The sequence below is a fragment of the Protopterus annectens genome, chromosome 7.part0 (genome assembly GCF_019279795.1).
Source record: "Protopterus annectens isolate FY-2018-M chromosome 7.part0, PAN1.0, whole genome shotgun sequence".
Classification (NCBI taxonomy): Eukaryota; Metazoa; Chordata; order Ceratodontiformes; family Protopteridae; genus Protopterus; species Protopterus annectens.
The window spans coordinates 679,700,123-679,721,423 of record NC_056739.1 but is presented as its reverse complement, the minus strand read 5'-3'; positions in this window follow the sequence as shown (position 1 = coordinate 679,721,423).

Sequence of the window (21,301 nt, the reverse complement as noted above, 5' to 3'; positions counted from 1 at the left end):
CAAAGTGAAGTGTGTCCTTCTGCCCTTCCTCTGCCAGTAGCCAGCAGGCTGCTAACTGATGCACTTCATATGCTTAGTACATACAGCACATCAATAACAGACAAGTAACGTAACAATCCAAACGATTTTACCCAGGTCTGTGTAGTTGAAAGGATCCAAATGACATCTGCAGATGTAAAAGAAACTCTCTCTTTTACAAAGTAGCCAAGCAGTTATTGCATCATGTAAAAATAACCAAAATCTTCTCTGATACGCAAAAATCCTCAAAGAATTGGATTGAGAAGATTTTTATTATTTCTCCAAGATGCACTGCTTGGCTGCTTCTTGGAAGGGTTTATTTTACTTCTACAGGCATCCATGTTACCAATACAAGGAGGACTTGCAATATATGGCAAACATAAATACAAGCAGTACATCATATACGAATAACAGAAACCTTCCTTGATAAATGGGAGGGTTTCTATTAAGTTTACAGGATTGCTGCTGGCTTTCACATTTGCACCATACAGGGCTCCAATAGCCAGGCTTCTTCTTATGGGTCATATTTGATTTACAATGGGCATGCTGATTGCTTTGGTGAATCAATATGGATGTTTCTGAATACTAATGAGGATTCATTGTTTAATTTTCCTTAAACGCTGTCAATGACACCATGGTGCGTTAGACATATAACAGTGTTCTCTTCTACCTAAACTATCTGCACAACAAGGTACATCTTCGGTTCTACATTGATGATTATCACAAGACCCCAAGTGTCTGTACTGAGCCAAAGACCCAAACCTTCCAAACAAGAAACACAGCAGGCCACTATTTGCCTTGTTCCTCCTTACTGGGTCTACTGGTACTTCGGGATTGTTGCCAAAATGGATTGTTTGTATTATGTTTGGAAACCATCTTTTTGTTCCATCATTCAAACATAGCCCATTGCTGATAACAGAGTTTTTTTTTCAATTTGTAAAGAGTCAAAAGTTTCTGGATGAGATTTGTAAATGTAGTAAACACTGTGTATAGCCAGTGTAGAGAAGACAGCATCAAAATAAATATATGAAGATCAAAGAAAATAAAAGCTACCCCTCATTAGACAGTACAGCTACAGATAAACCATTCAGCATGAACAATCGAAATAATGCAGTTCAAACGCAGCCATGTTGAGGTTAGCTGCTGCTTAATTGAAATCAACAGGTTACACTCTGCAGAACTGTTTAATGGGGACAAAGGATGATCTGGTTAATGTATATTGTTTTGGGGTATCATGTTGTACTAGCCTATCATACTGAACCACCATTGCCAACACCCCCCTTTGAAATATGGACAGTGTGTATTCAAGGGAAGAAGAATATTCTGCAGTTGTAATTTTTGTCAGATGAAAAAATATGGTTCATAGGTGATTAAATCACTAGGCTAATGACTCCAGAGGACTTTTTTATAATTAGCCATTCTTTTCAAAGGTGAGAATCAAATCTTGTACCATGTGTTTTTAAGATAAACATCTTTATGTCAACCCCTAACCCCCTGACAGCTATTTCTCCCTCCTCAATACTGAGAAAGGAAGTAATCAATGACCAGGCATGTTGCATGATCCCCCCTCCCCCATTTACTTGGGTTTACTAGCTGTTGTGGAACTCATATCGTAGGATGCAGTTTGATAATACTGAAGTATGTTTGCCACTCCAAGAAGGTATCATTACAGTATTTCTTAAGATATCAAATTTTCTAATCCATATTTCAGGCTTAGTCAAGGATGATTTTCTATTTATCTTCCTTCTTTAGTTTGAAAGTGTATGAAAACAAAAACAGCTTGATGGCACAAACTAACAATGGTAACTTTCTAGCTCACAGTTCCTAGCAAAGTATAAATTCTAGTACATTCTGCTTTTTTGGCATTGATGTTTTTAGCCATAAATATATATATATATATATATATATATATATATATATATATATACATATTTTTTTTTCCAGTTTAGTAACTCTTGTAATGCTGGTATTATGCAGACCCAGCAGATTAAGACCCTTACACAGTTTCTTAAATATTTTTACTTTTTAGATGACTAACTGGTTATTATTCTTTATGTAACTGCTTTATTTGCTTTCGGTAGAAAAAAAAACAGTATACAAGAAATTTGCAAACAAAAGAAAATAGAATCCATATATTGAAAAATAGAACATGGGAAATACAGTAAGGCAAACCTTGGTAGCCCAGCAGGATATAACAAGTTCTTTAATATCAATAGGCAAACATATTAAAAGACTCTATAATATGTAAATATTTTACATAAAGGCAGCTACACTCCAATAGTGAAAAGCTAATTCATCTGTCTAATTTTCAGACGTGTCTAGCAACAGTCTCAGCTTAGAAACAATTAGTCCAGAAGAGTCTATACTGTGTACAACAGAGTTTTAATTTGATCCATTTCTGTGCAGTTACTTCTTCTTCCTTCGGCTTTTCCCGGTTAGGGGTCGCCACAGCGGATCACTTGTCCGCTCATGATTGGCTGTGGAGTTTCACAGTGTCGAGTTGCCAGCCCGGCGCCCAACCTTCCACAGAAGGCACACACATGCACACACTCACACCTAGGGCCAATTTAGAGTGTCCAACCCACCTACAGCATGTCTTTGGGATGTGGAAGGAAACCGGAGCACCCGAAGGAAACCCACATGACCACAGGGGAGGACATGCAGACTCTGTATTCCAACGTATTTGGTGAGGTTTTGGAATATATATTTGTGTAAGAGGATTGAAAAATACAAGCTGTACATTATCTGATGGCATTCATAATATGTAGTACGCTAGGTACCTACATATACCTCTGAGTACTTCCCAAAGAGTACATTGTGTATAATTTATTAAGCATTAGAACATTTCTGGACAGGATTTCTAGACACAGCACATAGTGATGCATAGTTCAATGTACAGAAAGCACACTGGAAAGCCTACACGAGTCACAAGTCAACAAAATAACAGGAATGTTACACATATATGTTAATGTGCACCAAGTTGTTAGTCATAGCACAGTACATATGCAAATGAGTCACTCAGCAAGAATAATGCATGTTAAAATTCTTAAGAAACAATAAGGCTATGTGGTATTTACCACACCTGTAATCAGTCTGTCTCTGCTTTACAATGCAATTACAGAGGTCTATGAATGAAATAAAAGTTACTAAGCCAACAAAACACACATGCACTGAGGCTGTCTGTGTTATGTTTACATCTGACCTACCTCAAGCCATAGCTGCAAAAAAGCAAAAACAAACAAACAAACAACAAAAAAAAAACAGCACTACACAAAAATACAAATAAGTACAGAAATGCATGTATAAATAGTGTATATAGGCATAGAAATACAAATATCTATACACAGAAAAGAAGCACAGGAAACGTGCAGGTAGTTTCAGTCATCTGTCATAGCTGGCCTATGCTGCTACTGGTGCAGATCAGTAACAGAGTTGTCCTAAAAAGCAACTGTTGACTCTCTTGTCTTAAGTTCAAACAGGACCTGCAATGTGACAGGACAGTAACATTTGTCACCAAGAACAATACAACAATGAGATAAAACAGGGCCTACTGGGGAGAAATATGTATTGAGTAACATCTGCCCAGACATTCCTTACAATTTGTTTATTAAAGTTTTAATTTGTATGTTTGGAAATATTTAATATATGTTTAAGACTTTTATTGTTTTTAAGTACAAACAATTGATGTTGTTAATCCCATGTTTAGGAAGGTAGCGTAGCATGGCATAAAGCTATAATTTATGAAAATAAACAATTAATTTAGCACAAATACACAGTCATAAAAATTATTTGAATATGAAAAATCATTTTAACTAACTCTATCTTTATAATCAGGATTAAGATATCATGAAAAATACACATGAAGACAGGAAAACAGAAGGCCTGAGTCAGTCTCTGAGAGCACAGCTGCTTATAACAAGTTTGCTTGAGCATAACGGTTTGAAGTGTCACTTTCCCACATGCTGTTTTTCACTTCATATAGCAGTGATCTTTGAATTTGAAATGTAGTTAGTGTAGTCAGTTTTCACAGTTTCCCAGAGAAAGAGTGAGACAAGTTTTTTTTTTTTAATGACTGTCAACTTCAACTATTGTTCTTTTGATGAGATGCAGTGACCTCATACTGAAAGTGAGAAAAAGTAGGATGCAGGGAGTTTTATTCCAACATAGGTCTGAGAAGGAATTTACACCCATTCAAAAAGCTTTATTTTTATATTTTACATTGATTCACTTGCTTATAATTTGATGTCCTTGTACATATGTGTTAAAAGCACCTGTGTATTTGAACTGTCGGTTACATGTTAACCAAAATCACAGTCCAAAATTAAGTAATACCAGGTTGCCAAAAATTCAATGACTCCTCTGTTATTCAATAAATAATACTCTATTTATTCTACAATGGGTTTAAAAATAGCAGCAAATTTCACCATAAAACCTTTTAGCTCCTTGGCCAAAAACAACCTTTGCAGAGTAATTTTTTGTTTGCACGTTACATGTTGTTCATGCCAGGTGACTGTGATTTAAGTTTGGATAATTCCAGGACTAGCAAATGGACGCAAAACGAGAAGGATGGGTGCAAACTTATAAGTAATCCAAAGAGTAAAAAGGTCACACAGACAAAACAATTAGAAAAATTTACAAGAAAAACCTAGCCAACCTAGAGATTTCACTGTGATACATTAAACCTCCTGTAACAGAGGTCAGTTGGGATATGTGGAAATGATCCCTTAAGGACATCATGGGGGGGAATTCAGTAAAGCCTACACAATTTTTTTTGTGTACGTATCGCAACGTGATACGAACATAACACGTACAATTTTAGATTCAGTAAGCACCACACAAACAGGGAAAATACAGAGGAATGCAAATCACCTTATAAGTAGATGAATCTTATGCAAATGAGGCAGATTGAGTGATCCAACAAGCAGAAAGGCATTTTTGTAAATCCTGTGTCAGTATCTGTAGTGTACACAAATTTTTTCCATGTACATGAGTCTACACAGACAAAATGGGATGTAAAACACCAGAAAAACAACAAAGACATGCATCTGGAGTGTTTGTCCCCGGGTCACTGCTGAAAATTGGCTTTGTTCCAAGTCGGACTTCCCCAGTAAGCAAATGTTAAATAGAAAAATATGGATATACCTCCCTTGAAAATGTTGTAGCAGATACAGATATGTGCAAAACTAATACTGTGGATGTCATAAAGAGGAAGGGAATAAGTTGAATTAATAATAATTTTTTTTAATAATTTCGGCATGTTTGCACTATGACCCGCAGTGCACAAATATGCTTAATAGATGAAAAAACAAAAGAGGCAAAAATGCATTTTATAATATATGTCAGAAACTTATTATAGGTCCTTGTGCCGGGTCGTACAATGGTGCATTAGTGCCGTTGCCCACTTCATATGGCTATGATCTGTGTAGTTTCTAGGCTGTCAGTATGGATATGTATGCAAATGAGGTGGATGTCTTGAATAGTAAAAATGAGTAAACATGTCCGCATTTCCATTTTGTGTAGGCTCCCACACCATGTTGATATTTCCACTGGATCTGGATGCCAGCTGGGGGATGTGTCCAGTCACTTTTCAGATTGTTTAATTTCTGCTGTGCATGTTTGTGCTGCATGCCACATAGCTGAGCGTGTTCACTCGGAAAGACTACCCAGGTCACAGTGATGATGTAGGCAGCAAGTAATTAAAACCAGATATACTCAGTTATTGATTTTGACATTTGTCTAAGCTATGCTGTGCATCGCTTACATAGCTCAATGTGTTTGTGGGGCACACTACCCATGAGATAGTGATGTCGTAGGCAGCACTAAATGGAAAGCAGATATATCCAATGAATATTTATTACTCTGTATAAGCTATGCTGCGAGGAGAGGCACATAGCGCTGCATCGCACTAAAATAGGGCCATTAAATAATGTTAATTACATTATAGGCAGGTGAAATGCATAATAACTAGCCAATCACACCTGAAGCACCTACAGCAGACCTCTATAAAGTATACATACACCCTATAGTCTGATTTTCCCCCAGTACTCTGGACCATTGGAGTACAGACTTGGGAATTTTTACTGAGATAATGCCAGGGGCTGCTGCAGGTTTGCTACATCTGATGTACTAGATGCTGAAGTTAATGCTGCTAGGCTGAGAAGGAGAAGCGTGTTCAGGCCCATGGTGACCTTCCAGGAGCTACATGAGCTGATTGTAGAGAGCTACAGGGTGGACAGGGACATAGTACTAGAACTCCTTGAGCTCTGCCACCCTCAACTCAGAGCCAGAACCAACAGAGGGGAACCCATCCCAGTGGAAACAAAGGTATGTGTAGCCCTTAGGATACTAGCTACAGGTACTTTTCAAAGACCAAATGGGGAGATGATGGGGGTGTTACAGGCATCTGCTTCCATGATACCCCACCAGTTCCTGGATGCTATGCTACCACATGCCAGTAAGCACATATCTTTTCCCCTCTCCCCTGAGGTGAGGACCAGCAATATGCAACAGTTCTATCATTTAGCACACTACCCTGAAGTACTGGGTGCCTTAGATTGCACTCATGTACACATGAAGGCAACACCTGGGGAGCAGGGTAGAATCTACATTAGCCGGAAGGAGTACCACTCCATCAACTGCCAAGTCATGTGCAATGCCCAGGGGATTATCCTGAATGCGTGTGTTTGCAGCCCTGGTAGTTATCACAACTCCCATATCTGGCACACATCAAAGCTGTACCAGATGTTTGCTAGGGGTGACATCCTACATGACCATTTACTGGGGATGCTAGCTATGCCCTGGAACCATGGATAATGACAATCATCAAAAATGCACACACACACACACCTACAGAAAAACATCATAATGCGGCCCACACAAACTAGGAACATCATAGAGCATCTTTTTGGGCTTCTGACATCACAGTTCTGGTGCCTAGATAAATCTGGTGGAGCACTGCAGTATTCTCCAGCCACATGTGCACATATATTCACAGTATGTGCTATGCTACACAGTATGATCCTGTGGAAACAGCTGCAGTAGGATCAGCAAAGGGAAGGGATACACAGCCCCCCACCAGTGCCTAGGTCATCACAGCCACAGTCACAGGACTCGGAGGAGGGACCCCCTACTGATGTCCCTGTAGGCAGATGTAGGTATGCTCAGTCCTCCCTGGCTTTGGCTAAGAGGTACATTCACTGATAACTTAGGGACCTAGGGACTGACGCCTTACTCCTAGTCGCATACATAAAGTAAAAATGATGGCAGACAACCCACACATCCTGTACCTACCAATGTATTAGCTGTGTACTGCTTGCATCTGACAGAGGCAGCCCTGAACTACAGTTGTGTCACCTACTACATTTGCAAGGTAAATCCTTAATCTACACAGTACTCATAAGGATTATTATGATATGGCATTGTGTGTCTGGATCTGGTATATTATGCAAGTAAATATAGTGGGCTACTTGGACATAAATAACATCCATATGGGACTACAGATACCCATTCCAGTATCATGTTTCCATTACTATTCACTAGGCCTCATGCATGGAATATTCATGCAGTCCTACTGCAACAGATTACTGGTACATCAGCCAAGGGAGATGTTAGACAGTGGGTTGACATGATAGTCAGATTATTGTGTATCCCAGCACAACATGTGATGGTGCTCCACCATCCCCAACATAGCAGTTTTCCCTTGTAACTGCTGTAACAGAAACTCATCAATGATATTCCAGGCAGTATCAGGACAGCAACACAGAAATTGACCATATATTGTATATCTAACTGAACGTAGGAATAACAATGTACATATTTATGCAGTTGATTATGTGATGAATGATCCCTGTCTGGCAAACAGCTTGTGTGGCTCAAAGGACTTGTGCAAATTGCTTGTGTTGTGGTGTTCGTGTTTGTAATCTAGAAGTATCTACTTATTTTGGATGTGAGCTATCATTATTTTGTGTTTTACAGACAGTCTGTGTATGGTGTAATATTATTAACTTCAGTCACATATTAATTACATCAGACAACTTTGGAAAGTCATAGACAATTTCACTGACATGCAGCAGTGCAGAAACAGGGACAGATGTCATTTTGTGTAACACATAAATCCTGGACTGGAGTAGAAGTAGGTGTGGGCTGGAGTCAGTTTATAACTAGCAAAAATCCCACTGGGCATGCTCATACACTTAAGCAGAGAGCAATTATGTTGCTCCCTGCTCAAAATTAATTTTTATATATAGATATGTCTACAGATACATACATATTAGTATACATATCTGTCTGTCACTATCTTTTGCTCCCTATAGATATATATCTATCTCTATGCATATGTGTATATATCACACCCTTACTTTTAGAATAGAACTTGACTTTTTTGCAGACTGCAGATCTATGAACATAGTTTACTTTGTATTTTTCCAAATTTGCCATGTCTTCTATATAGGGAAGACGAGCAGATGCCTAAAAGACAGGATTTTAGAACATTATAGAGATATCAAGAATAAGAAAGATACAAATGCCTTAGCACAACATGCTATGCAGTGTTGCTCTGAACATACCTTTAAGTTTATGGTCTTACAGGTTTTAGACATTAGCATGAGAGGTGGGGACTTAGTTAATCGGACAGAAGGAGCTGAACAGAAATGGATTTTTCTCTTTAATGCTGAGAAACCACCAAGCTTAAATGGGGTTTTTACTTTAAAGCCCTTTTTGAAGTCATGCCCTCTGAAGCATTAAGTGTAGATGTTGCTATATTCATTTAATAGGAATTTTATAACTAGCTTTTTATGTATGGTTTACTGATTTTAACTCATGCTTATAAATTCTTCAGTATGTCTTAATTGTTTTTTATTTAGATTGTATTATTTAGGGTATTTTCTAGATACTTTTGTATTTTTGTTATATTATGTACTAATGTTTATTAGAAGGTGCTTAATTGGTTTTAATACTTGATTGGCTGTTATTGGATATAAATGTAGGTTGTCTTTTCACTAGTTTGTCTAATGAAGTGATAAATTAATCGCAAAAGTGCTTACCTGTATCTTTGGTTAAGAAAGTGTTTGTTTGCCTTTCAGCCTGGCAGGCTCAGTATCTTTTTTATTTATTTTTTGTTTACATGACAAAATGGCCATTGCACTCAATTATTGACATGCTGATGGAAGAGTACACGTAGGTTATAACTACATCATTATCAGGTTACAGTGCCCTCGATAATGACATGAACATGATATACTTCCCTTCTTACCACTGAGGAGACATGGTGATCTATGGTAAAGTAGGTGTAAACCTGCGTGAACAGGCTTGTGTGCCCAGGTCTATCACCCCTGAGTATGTACATCAGGTATTGCTACTGATGTGCTACTTACCGGGATCATTGGTGTTACAGATAGAAATGATATTACATACACATTTGCATAGGGTTTACAACCACGAGTATGTCAACAAGCATTTTTTCATGAAGACCCTCTTGTAGTCTTGTAGGAGACTGACATAACTGGGAGATTATATGATCATTCCCAGTTTGCTGTGCCATGAGGAGCTTGTTTTCCTCCTGTCAGTTATAGCTGACTTTATGCAGTTGTACAGGTGCTTGCATCAAGCATTGGTGTAGTGCTCAGAATACTTGCCTGTCCCATCTGAGGGGGGGAGGTGCAGTCAAGCTATTTACACCATCCCATAGGAGGTTATGATTTGCTTTGTTGAGGTTTATTACTGTGTTTGATGCAAAAGGGGGGGGTCAGGTGTGAGTAATACTTTTAAGGAGACCAATTTGTGCTTAGATCTTACGAGGGAGGACCTCACAGGGGATGTGCTACAGTGGTCACCCATATTGGTAAGCACTTGATGCAGTACGTCGGCTCCCCTTGTGGGGATGTCACTCCACTGGTTTAGGGCATTGTAGTTAATGACATGGACTAACCTTTGGGCAAGCAAGTTTGAGCACGAGTAACCAATATAGTGGGTGGCTAGTGAATGTTACCCCACACCATGGTGTTATGATGTATCTTGATAGACACAAGTAGATTCAAATAAGCACAACAGGTGTACTGATTCATGGAGTTGCTCCTCTAGCTGGCAATGGCTTGATAAGGTGCCCTACCAGCAGTGACTAGCACTGTTTAACCAATCTGGATGTGTATCTATCTTTAATGAATATGGATACACCACCTGCTTTACCTGGCACACTTTCAGTTTGAGGTCTGCACATTTTGAAGGAAGTGTAGCCTGGAATGGGTGTGGTGCTATCCACAGCCAGGTCTACCTGATAACACCGACACTCCAAAACACCGACAATGAAATAACCGACCAGAAAACACCGAAAAAAAAAGTTCAAAAACACGAAACTTCACATGCCCGACAAACCAAAATCCTGACAAACAACAAAACAAATACCTTTCCCAAAAAACACACACACAACACAAGCACACCAAAAACCTTACAAACCTACACTAAATCTTACATACACAACTATCTATGCACTAATCTTAACCCAAACCCTAACCCTAAGGTCCATCACTATTGCAAACTTACCTTACCCGCACTCTAACCCTAACTCACTTAATCTGCCTCTAACCCTCAAGTCCATCACTATCGCACACTTACCTTACCCGCACCCTAACCCTAACTCACTTAACCCGCCCCTAAACCTAAACTCCGTCATTATCACACACTTACCATACCCACACCCTGACCTTAACGTCCGTCCCTATCGCGCACTTACCTTAACATGTCAGTGTTCTCAGCGTCGGGATTCTCAACTGTCGGTCTTCTCCATTGTCGATCTTCCGGTGTCGGTGTTCTTGTTGTCGGCGTTTGCGATGTTGGCATTTTCAGGTAGACCCCCACAGCCTTGAACCAGGTGTGTGTGACTACACAAATATCTGCATCTGTGATAGAGGAGACATCTTCCAGTGAGTGATTAGTGTTGGTATTCCTACCGTGTAGCAGAATAACAGTGATGTTTGAAGATGGCATTTCCTCACTGGAAAGTTTTCACTTGAGGCATCACCTATAAGATGCACTACGGGGAAGTCAGCAGCCTTGGCCAGTACACAAACTCCCAAGGGTGACAGATGAATACCATCTCTGGCAAAGCATCGAGGTCTGTTGAGCAAGTCATCCCAGACTGAAGTGTACTGGATCCCCTTACAATGACACCATACGATAAGCCATTTATAGACTTCAGTCATTTTCTGTGTTTATTAAGCCATCATCCTAGGTGAAGGTGAAATGCAGATGAAGGCTATGAGCATGCCCACTGGAGACACAGAATATGTAAGCTCAGTTATGTGTCTGCATACAGTCCATTGAGGCATGTCTCAAGTTGTACACACCAACAGGAACTATGAAGTCATTATAACGTTACCTGATTTTGATAGACCTGCGTGCATGTGTGGTATGGCATATTCTGGCACCTCACAGACAGCTAACTGTGACCTTTACCATATGTAGCCTGGTGAGAGGGACTTCAGTGTATGTTATGATGTAATCACCTATGAATAATTGATTTGAGTTTGTGTTTTGCCTCAGGTGTTTTACCGTTGAGACAGTGATGCATGCACTATTATGTGAACTGTATTCTGCAGAGGTATGATTATGTGTAGTGAACTTGCAATTGAGTTTCTGAGGTGTCTGTTGTTTGTGTATGTGTCTGCTAAGGAGCACCACACATGCAGGTGTGTGTGATGTGGGTGTGGGTGGAGTACATGGTGAGGTGTGCATGTTAGCAAACTGCTCATTGTCATATGTACTGACCGGTGTGTGAGACAGCTGGAATCAAGGTTTGTAATATAGTCACATCTCTCACACATTGTGTTTGTGTGGCATAGGGATATAGAAGTGGGGACACTTTCCACATCTCAACAGCAGTCACTGATAATGCCATTAGCAATAGAGTCTTGCTTGTGTATATGTCACAGCAGGCAATTGTTAGGCAGTAGCCTGACAGATGTGGAAATGTAACATGTTATCACCTTTATGTAGTTCTCCTATGGTAACGCAGCACCTGACAGGGTGCCAAAACATGGTTGAGTGAGTACAATACTTTGCTAGGCATGTGGCCCTTGGATTAACCATAATACTGTTATTAGGCATGGTCACAATAACATACCTAAAATGTGACAGTGTACAACTCCAGCAAAGTTAGGGTCATGCTGATACACCATTGGGTTTGACAGCTTCAAACACACTGTCTGTAGGCACTCCTTGCAGTGAAGATGGGGATGTCTGTGCATGCACAGAGAACTTGTTCAACTTTGCAGTCATTACTTTGGCCTTGCTAGTCTACACTGCCTGTCAAGCAACCAGACACCAAACTGGATGTTGTGTGACATGATGTGGGAACACAGATGTGTTTTGGTTACATAAATGCACAGTATGACATACCTAGGACATGTGTGAGGTGCACACACTTTGGCCAAAGGTGGCCACTCCTCTGCAGTAGGCCTCAGATCCATGTCACACAAATGTGTACCATGAAGCTGTTGAAGGTCAGGCTGCATGAATTGCTGTGAAATTGTCAACTAACAGGGATCACTGCTGCTGTGGTGCTTGTTCAAGTAACCTTAGACGTGTATGTCACCGGACATTGAACATTATATTGTGACGCTGTAGCTGTGCTCCAACTCACCATTTGGTAAGTACCATAGTGAAATCCTAACAGCCTTAGAATATAAGGCATAATCCATGCCAAACTCAAATGATTGCTCCGGTTGCTAGTCAAGACGTCTACCTGGAAAAGGGTATATCAAGCCTACAGAGCCTTGCATGATATGGGACAACTATGTGGATGAACAAACATACTGTGGCCTGCTCCTTGCACTGAGCATGGTACTAAGTTTTGCTTCTGGTGAGAGACAAAGTATAGGACCATGGTATCCCAGAAAATAGTGGCTGTGGTGAGACTAGCAGCAGTAGTAGTAGTAGTAGCCAGGCACCAGCAATTCAGGGGACTTCCCTCTTGTCAGCATTCTTCACAAGGTGACTGTGTCATTTCAGTACTCACTGCATGAGTAGTGTCCAACTGCAGAATAACTGTGTAAACACTCCCACCTTACCTTCACAGGGTGTACATATGACTTTCCCCTCCATTGTTTGCCTGTGCTTTGTAGAGACACAGACATCTTGGATGACTTTCTTCTTGGAACCCATGATGGAATTAACTGCAGTACTTAGTTGTACACAGGACAACTAACATGCAGTGACAAGCACTGTCCCCAGATGTCTCAGTAGTCTTATATTTAAAGCCATGAAAAGACTTATCATGGATATGATCAGTAACAATGTAGTACACCCGCAGACACTGGCTCAAACCCAGTTTGTTTTGTTCAAGGTCAGATCATGTCTACCCTAACCAGTGGACCTCACTGAGTGTTGAGCTATGTTGTAGATGAGGGGAAAATGACTCACTCCACCTAACATTGCCTGAGAATGCATTTGTCAATATTAGGCAATCAGGCATTGTTGAAAGACTGTAGAGGCTATTTACAAACTAGTATGTCAGCTGGTGGATAGCCAAGTGTCTGACAGTCATTATCTGGGAAGATAGCATTGTGTAGTCCAACACTACAATGAGGCCAGTCACCAGTTTACTTCCCTCACAAATCATTCCTGGGACTATCCCTCCTAGCCATTCCCTTCTCTGCAGTCACGGCCACTGTCAGTGACCTCAGACTGAGTACATTTGCAGATGACTGCAAATTACGAGCTATCACTGAATCCCACATAGAACCAACACTTATCCAGGATGGGCTGACACACATTCAGTTGTTGTCAGAGCCATTGATAAATACTAAATGCCAAGGAATGCATAATACTATACTTTTGGAAGTTATCCACCCCTGGAAAATATTGTATTGTCCATACACCTCCAACAGTTTGTCCATTAGTCGAGCCTTAAGGACACAGACTGATCTAGGTTTTGACTTTCACTAGTCGATAAGATGTGGGGATTCATTCAATGTTGCACAACCTATAGAAAAAAGGTCATTGTTACACTGTGTTTGGCACTCATCACATCTATCAATGAGTGCAATGCCACCATTAGTATGTAACTACACAGGAATATCTGACAACTGTAACAGCCAGACAGGTTCCAGTGTAAACCAATACACAATGCACATAACATCTCCTATGCTAATCGTGTCAAGGCCATAACTGTGTATTCTGTCTCCTACAAGCTTTGGAGGGGAGCTGTATGACTGCCATACAGGGAGGTGTCAGATTCCACTGTGTACCTCCTACATATCCAAGAAAGGACTAATACAAGGATTACCTGTTCTACACAGCTACACATTGACTGTGGTATAAATAGGACATGCTGGAGAGACAGGTATGTAACCCAGATACTACACTCTGTATGTAACAGGCTCCCCATCCATGTGAAGCACACTTCCGCTGTAATGCACATCATGTGCAAATTACACAATGGGATGTAGAATGAGACAGTCATAATTGGTTTAGGCCAAATGTCTGCAATGGACACAGGAAAATTGTAGAAGGTTCATCGCCTATGCCACAGCTTGTAGAAGTGTCAGCTCGCAAAACCCTGCTTTCACTTATCAAGGGTACCAGACCTTGTCTGAGATTAGGGATCCATGACTAGGCTTAAAGAAGCCATTGTTTTTGTTAGCCTGTTATACACATATGAACTGATGGAGCCATGCACCTATATTGCTTTACCTTTCTGAAGACATTTTTATTCTGTCCTGACATTCCATCCTGTGTTCTGATGTTTATAAAGAGTTCTATGAGAAACCTTTCATTGTTTAAGTATACAGCTATTACAACATTATCCATCATAATGTACACATAATAATGTGGTTTATTCATTACAAATGGCAGCATGCAATGTCTGTCAGTGACCAGTACAAGTAGCATGTCAAAGGCAACAATGTATGAAACAAATGCATAGTAATTTATATAGTCACCCTGTGCATTAGATACATAGCTTCATTTTCTTGCATCGAAAACAAGGATGACAGGGATGTGACACTGGTATCATCACTTGCACAGAGTGTTGTACAGGGGAGCAGGAGGCCTAGGCTGACCCAATAGGTTGGCAAGTGTGTGTGTGTGTGAGTCAGGAAGGGAAGCAGGTAAGATGGACCATGAAAATGTGCAGTGTGTATCTGTAGGTGATCTGACTGTGACAGTGGTGTGTGAGTGTCTGCATGAACATAGTCAAGCTCAGTGCTAGCCCTACATGTCTATATGTTGGACAGCTTTGAACCATGCATGGTAGAGCTGACAGTTAGCCATCTCTGACCCAGAACATGGGAACTGGCTCTGCCAGGAGTTGCACTGGCACCTCCATGCCAAAGTCTGAAGCAGGGGTACTACCTGGGGGTAACTGCTGTCTGCTGGCACTGTGTCCTCCACAGGAATGCCACAACCCCATGGCCTGCCACATCTTGGTGTGAACAGCACACTCCCCTCTGGAGCACTGGATGCACTGCTACTATGGGACCGTGATTGAGCATGGCCACGTGGACTCTCAGCAGATGTAGTTGCTGACCTATATCCATGAGTCCGACACTCAACTCCAACCAGTCATTCCATCACAGACAATGTGCATTCCAAGACAGATATTCTGTGATCTGTCTCAGACCAACATCTTTCCATTGCATCAGCTAACCAATCCAGGGTGTGCCCAATGCAGTGGAGGTAGTCACTGATGTCAGACTGTGCTGCATCCATAAGCCTGAGCATTCGTCTGGAGTTCCTTTTGGAATATGACTGTGCCTACATAATGACCCTAAACTTATGCCAAGTGACATGTAACAAGACACCTGCAACAGGTAGTGAAAGGACAGCAGGCTTCCTACAAACACCCTATCAATCCGCCTGTGTGGAACCTCACCATCTCTTTGGCTATGGCCAGTATCGACACTCCCTGCAGCCATAGTAGCCATACTTTCCTGTTCAATTATCCACCTTCTGACTGTCAAATATCTGTGGCCTCAAGGGACTGGGTATACTTAGGAATACTGACTGTGTACAGTGATAATGAGGGCATAAGAGGGATGTAAACCTCTGCGACAGATTCAGCCCTTGCAATCACCTGTACCTCACTTTGGCTACCATCATCATCAGAATCTGAAAAGACACTGACATTAAGTTGTAAATGGGACAGAGACCAACCCAACCCCAGGTCACCTGTGATAAAAAGGGAAAAGCATTACATTAATACCTTCATTACTATGCTATGTAGTACTATCTTGCAATATATGTTAAGCTGTATATAATGCTGTCAGTATTGTTTAACCTCAACCTCATATACTAGGACATGAGGACATCATTTTCTAACACACATCTGTAATTAGAATAAAATAAAAAAATGCAACCACCAGCAGCCAAAGGTCACCCAGGAGATCAAACTGCAAATGTAAAAAACAAAAACTCCAAGCGACCACCACAGCTAAAAGCATATGTAGTTTATTAAAAATATGACAGGATAAGTGCTTTCACACAAAGTGCTTCTTCAGATCCATGTAACAGACAAACATTGCATCCATGTTTAAATATCTTGGCAATAATAAAACAACCAATAAAAGCTAATCAATAAAACAATTAAGTCACTGATGTGATCTACATTTCTTAAAAACAGGTTTTAAAGGCATAGCAGCATTAATTCCTGGTGATTTATCTGCTTGCATTCTTGCTATCCACTGCATTTCAGCTAGCTCTACTCTAGTGTTAATATCACCCCCCTCTTATTATCTGATATCAATTGCAGTACTGAAAATTCAAACGTGTGCCTTTCATTATTGAATATGTGCTTAGCTAAAGCATTAAAGCGATTAATTTTCCTAATGTCACTCAGATGTTGCATAATACATTCTTTAAGCATTCTGGTAGTCTTACCAATATAGAAAGAGGCACATGATCTACAGCTAGCTAAATAAACTAAATTCTTAGATCTACATTCTGCATACAAGTTGAAAGTAAATATACGATTGGTAGGGGGATGCACAAAGGTATCTCTCCTTGAAACAAATGAGCAGGCCCTGCAATTTCTGCATCGAAATGTACCATGCCTATTAGAAATCACCCTGGTAGTGCTGTTAGTGGTATAGCACATCTGCCTTTTCAAAGAAAGGTTGTTTTTAAATGTATAACAGGGTCTATCACCTACTATAGATCTTACCTGATCATTACACGCCAAATAGGCCAATATTTATTTATAATCTCACATGCTTTAAAGATGTTACTACTATAGGTGAAGGGTAGTCTTAAAATATTTTTATTTGATCCCCTATATGTCACCCTTATATCAGAATCATGAGCTTTCCTATGAAAAAATGGCTTCCCTGTTGTATCGCGCAGGCCTTTAACCTGTAACATAACTCTACTTAGGTCATTTTGATTATATCCTCTTCATTAGCTCATTTTCAGCTCCAAAGATGCTCCCCTGATAATCTTGATCTTCAGTATGGAGTCTAGACATTCTTAAAAACTGCCCTTTGGCTATGCTATTAAAAACATGCTTAGCAATACATACATATCTAAAATTTGATGATGCATTATTTCTTAGTTAATATGTAACAGTTGACTGGTGTCTGAATGAAACACACATGCAGTGAATACAGGAATAATGAAAACTTATTTGAAAAGATTACTTATTAAAGCATGATCCTGTTTTAAACTTTATTGATAATGTTTCTTTAAATCTGGCATTCAGACACATGGATAGCAGTCCAGGACTTCAGTTGCCTTACCTATATATCATGTTCATTGCCTGGGTGGAATATACAGCATTATTTCAGACAGAATGAGCAGAACACAGGCTTGAACCTTACTCTGAGTAATGCACTACATTTATTTCAGTTTTTACTGCATTCTTTATTCATTTACATTTCACAGTTGACCAGTATCAGATTAGAACACACATGCAGTGAATACAGGAATAGAGAACACTTTTTATTTGAAAACATTACATATCAAAGCACCATCACCATTTAGAATTTATTGATTAATGTTGCTTCAAATCTAGCATGTAGACCATGGATAGTTGTGTAAGACATCTAATATTAGGTATATGTTTTTTCTATATAATACATACATATAAATAGTCAATCATAATATGAATGTACTTCAGTCCTTAAAATGATTTATACATCTTTTTGAATGTATTTTCAATCATACTAATAATTTTTTGCCATTTTTATGCTGTTTGATAATCATCACATGCTAAAAATTTTTGTAACCAATCAGCATGTCTCTATCTGTTTAAATACAGCATTTCTGTTTTGGCTCCTTGCTGTACACTGAAGAAGGCTAGGTTTTCAACCATTGCCGAAACCGGTTTGTTTTGGATGCCAATATGCTGTTGGGGTAGTTTTTAATAAACTACTCTTTTTTTGACACAATCTACCTGCTGCTGGCTCATTTCTTGTTTTTGGAGTTATTCACTTTGAGCCGTGCAGTTCCTGACGTGCAGGGGAATATTTTGTTTGTTACATTTCCTTTCTGCTCCTGCTGGGGGAAACTATGGTGGACTGTGTGATTGTATCTGTGACCATGCGGTTGGTTTACAGTTTTTGGACTTGAGTTCGTATTCCTTTTGGGCTGTTCTACATTTCACCTTTGTAGGAGTCTTTGTGTATATTGCTCTTTACATTATACTGTCGCACGAACATTGGATTATCCTTATTTGCTCTACATGCAGAACGAGGGACATTCTTTCCGGCACGGTTTGTGTATATCTTAGGGTGAGTTGACTATTTACATACGGACTGGGTGAATCGCGATTCTGTTTGGGGTTCTCTGGAATATACATCGTATATAAGGAACCAGGGGAACCTAACTAACTAACTTGGCCTTATTTTTATTATGGCGATTTATACTTGATGCTGTGGACGTTACTTGTGAGTAGTGTTTGAACATTGTTTAACTACCATTGGGCAAACCGGGTTTTTTGAGCCATTTCACTAAGAGTTGGATGTGGAGGGGAATGTTTTGTTTGCAACACTTCCTTTCTGCTGCTCGGGGAAACCATGGTGGACTGTGCTGTCGTATCTGGGACCATGTGCTTGGTTTATGCCTTTGGACTAATGTTTATATTACTTCCTTTGGGCTGCTTTATATTCTATTTTTGAAGGTACATTTGTGTGTATAACATTTTCATTTGACACCGTAAGAATATTGGACTTTTTTCATTTTTACTAATCGCAGTACGAGGGATATCATCTCCGGTATTGTTGGTGCAGACCTTAGGGTGAGCGGATCATTTATATACAAACTGGTTGAATCGCGATTTTGTCCGGGGCATTTTAAAGTATACATTTATACGATATGAAACCAGGGGAACCTAATGAATACCCTTCCAATTTATAACGGCTGTATATGTGTGTGGCCTTATTTTCAACATGGCGATTGATGCTGTGGACATTATGTACATGTGGTAGTGTTTGGATTAATGACGATTGGTGAACTTCAGCAACATCTTATAACAACTGATATATTCAACTTTTAAACAAAAGACAGGAGCCACATTTTTCATTTTTTGGCTTGCCACCTGAGGATGACATCGGAATAGTGTTTAAACAATCCTAATGTAAAATCTGGGGATTTGGATTCAATTGTTCGAGATATTACATTCATTTTTATTTTTGATGTAACTGATGGGACTTATTGTTTTTTGAATTTTATGTTAACAGTTTACACATACTCTTTTGGTAGGCGGAACTCATATTTTCCGTCTTGGGGCTGATTTTTGGCACATATATGATTGTTACATTGGCCGACAACTCGTCTGTATTCAGGGGTTGTGAGCTGTTTTGATAATTTTTTCATGGTGCAACTTCATATTAACATAGGATTTGTGTTTAGGTCATGTTTTTGATCTTTTGTATAACTCATTATGGCCTATATAGGCTTAGAGTCTTTTGTACTTTGTTGTAAGTAGGGTTGGATTATACTTTATTCTCATTTTTTGAGATAACACCTGTTTATGTTTAAAAAGCACAGGATTTTTTGTCTATATGTATGGACAACTTTTCCAGTTATTAGCTGGAGTTAACCTGTTGGATTCCATATTGTGTTCACCTTTTACTCTGGCTGACTTTAACAATTATTCCCCTTCTTTTGGGGCATATATTTGTTATCCAATTTCAATATTGTTTTTTAATCTTCTGATTGGATATATTCTTGGTGTAAGTTTAAGATGTTAACTAAGGGTGAACACTAGTAAATCTGGTTGACTCATGATTATTAGTATAATCCAACCATTGTTTGGTATACCTAGTGCATACTAAGTGAGTACTAGTCTATGACTTACTTTACATAATTTGAACAATAACAGTGCTTTTTGATGCATAGTTATGTATGGCTTATGTTTATGTTTTGTCATATTCCCTCATTGTCTCTTCATTGTTCAAAAGATTTAACAATCTAACTTGTGCCAGCTCCATATGTCACTTTAGGGTTAATGTGAACAAATTTTAGAAACAATTAAGTCGATTTATGACCATTTTTCTGTTATTATATTAAGATATGGTAGATTTATGCTGCTTTCTATCTCCACAATAAGGAATTCAGTCTACATGACTTTATATCAAAATAATTCTTGGGACCCATATGACTGATTCAATTTACTACAAGCCAATAATTTATTATGATTAATAGACCAAGTCAGTATCTGCCCATGATATGTTTGATATTATTCGAACAATATTTAGATACGCAATAATATTTTATTTGCATTTTCACTCCATTGATTCTAGATGTATTTTTGTTTCTTGAGCTGTATTTTTTCACTTCTGGGACTATCCTCTTCTAATATTAATAAATATATGTTATCTGTGGGCCAAGCATATGATATTTGATTACATTTTTTAATATGTTATTATAATAATACCACTATTGACCTGTATCAGACGTGGCTATAACGAACTAATTTTTAGTTCTATGGTATATTGCCATTATTGTCTGACTATTGTTTGATCATTTGATCTTGATATACAGGCCGTGGTTCTTTATAAGAATATTTTGGGTTATACTATGGATCTCCAAAAGCTTCTTTTGGATCTATCATCAGATAAAGATGATATTGCAGCATTTGGTATTGGGAATGATACCACTGCTTCAGGAAATTTGATTTCTTTAAAACCCGAACAAAAATGTGAACAACTATTTGCCTCACTTAATAAAAATATGAAGGCTTTGAGATCTAGTGTTTGGCACCACAAACTATTAAAAGCATATTTGGTCAAGGGCATTTGCCCTAGGGGTCTCAGAGTGAAAATACAGCCCTTGGTGGCCAATCCAGATGAAAATT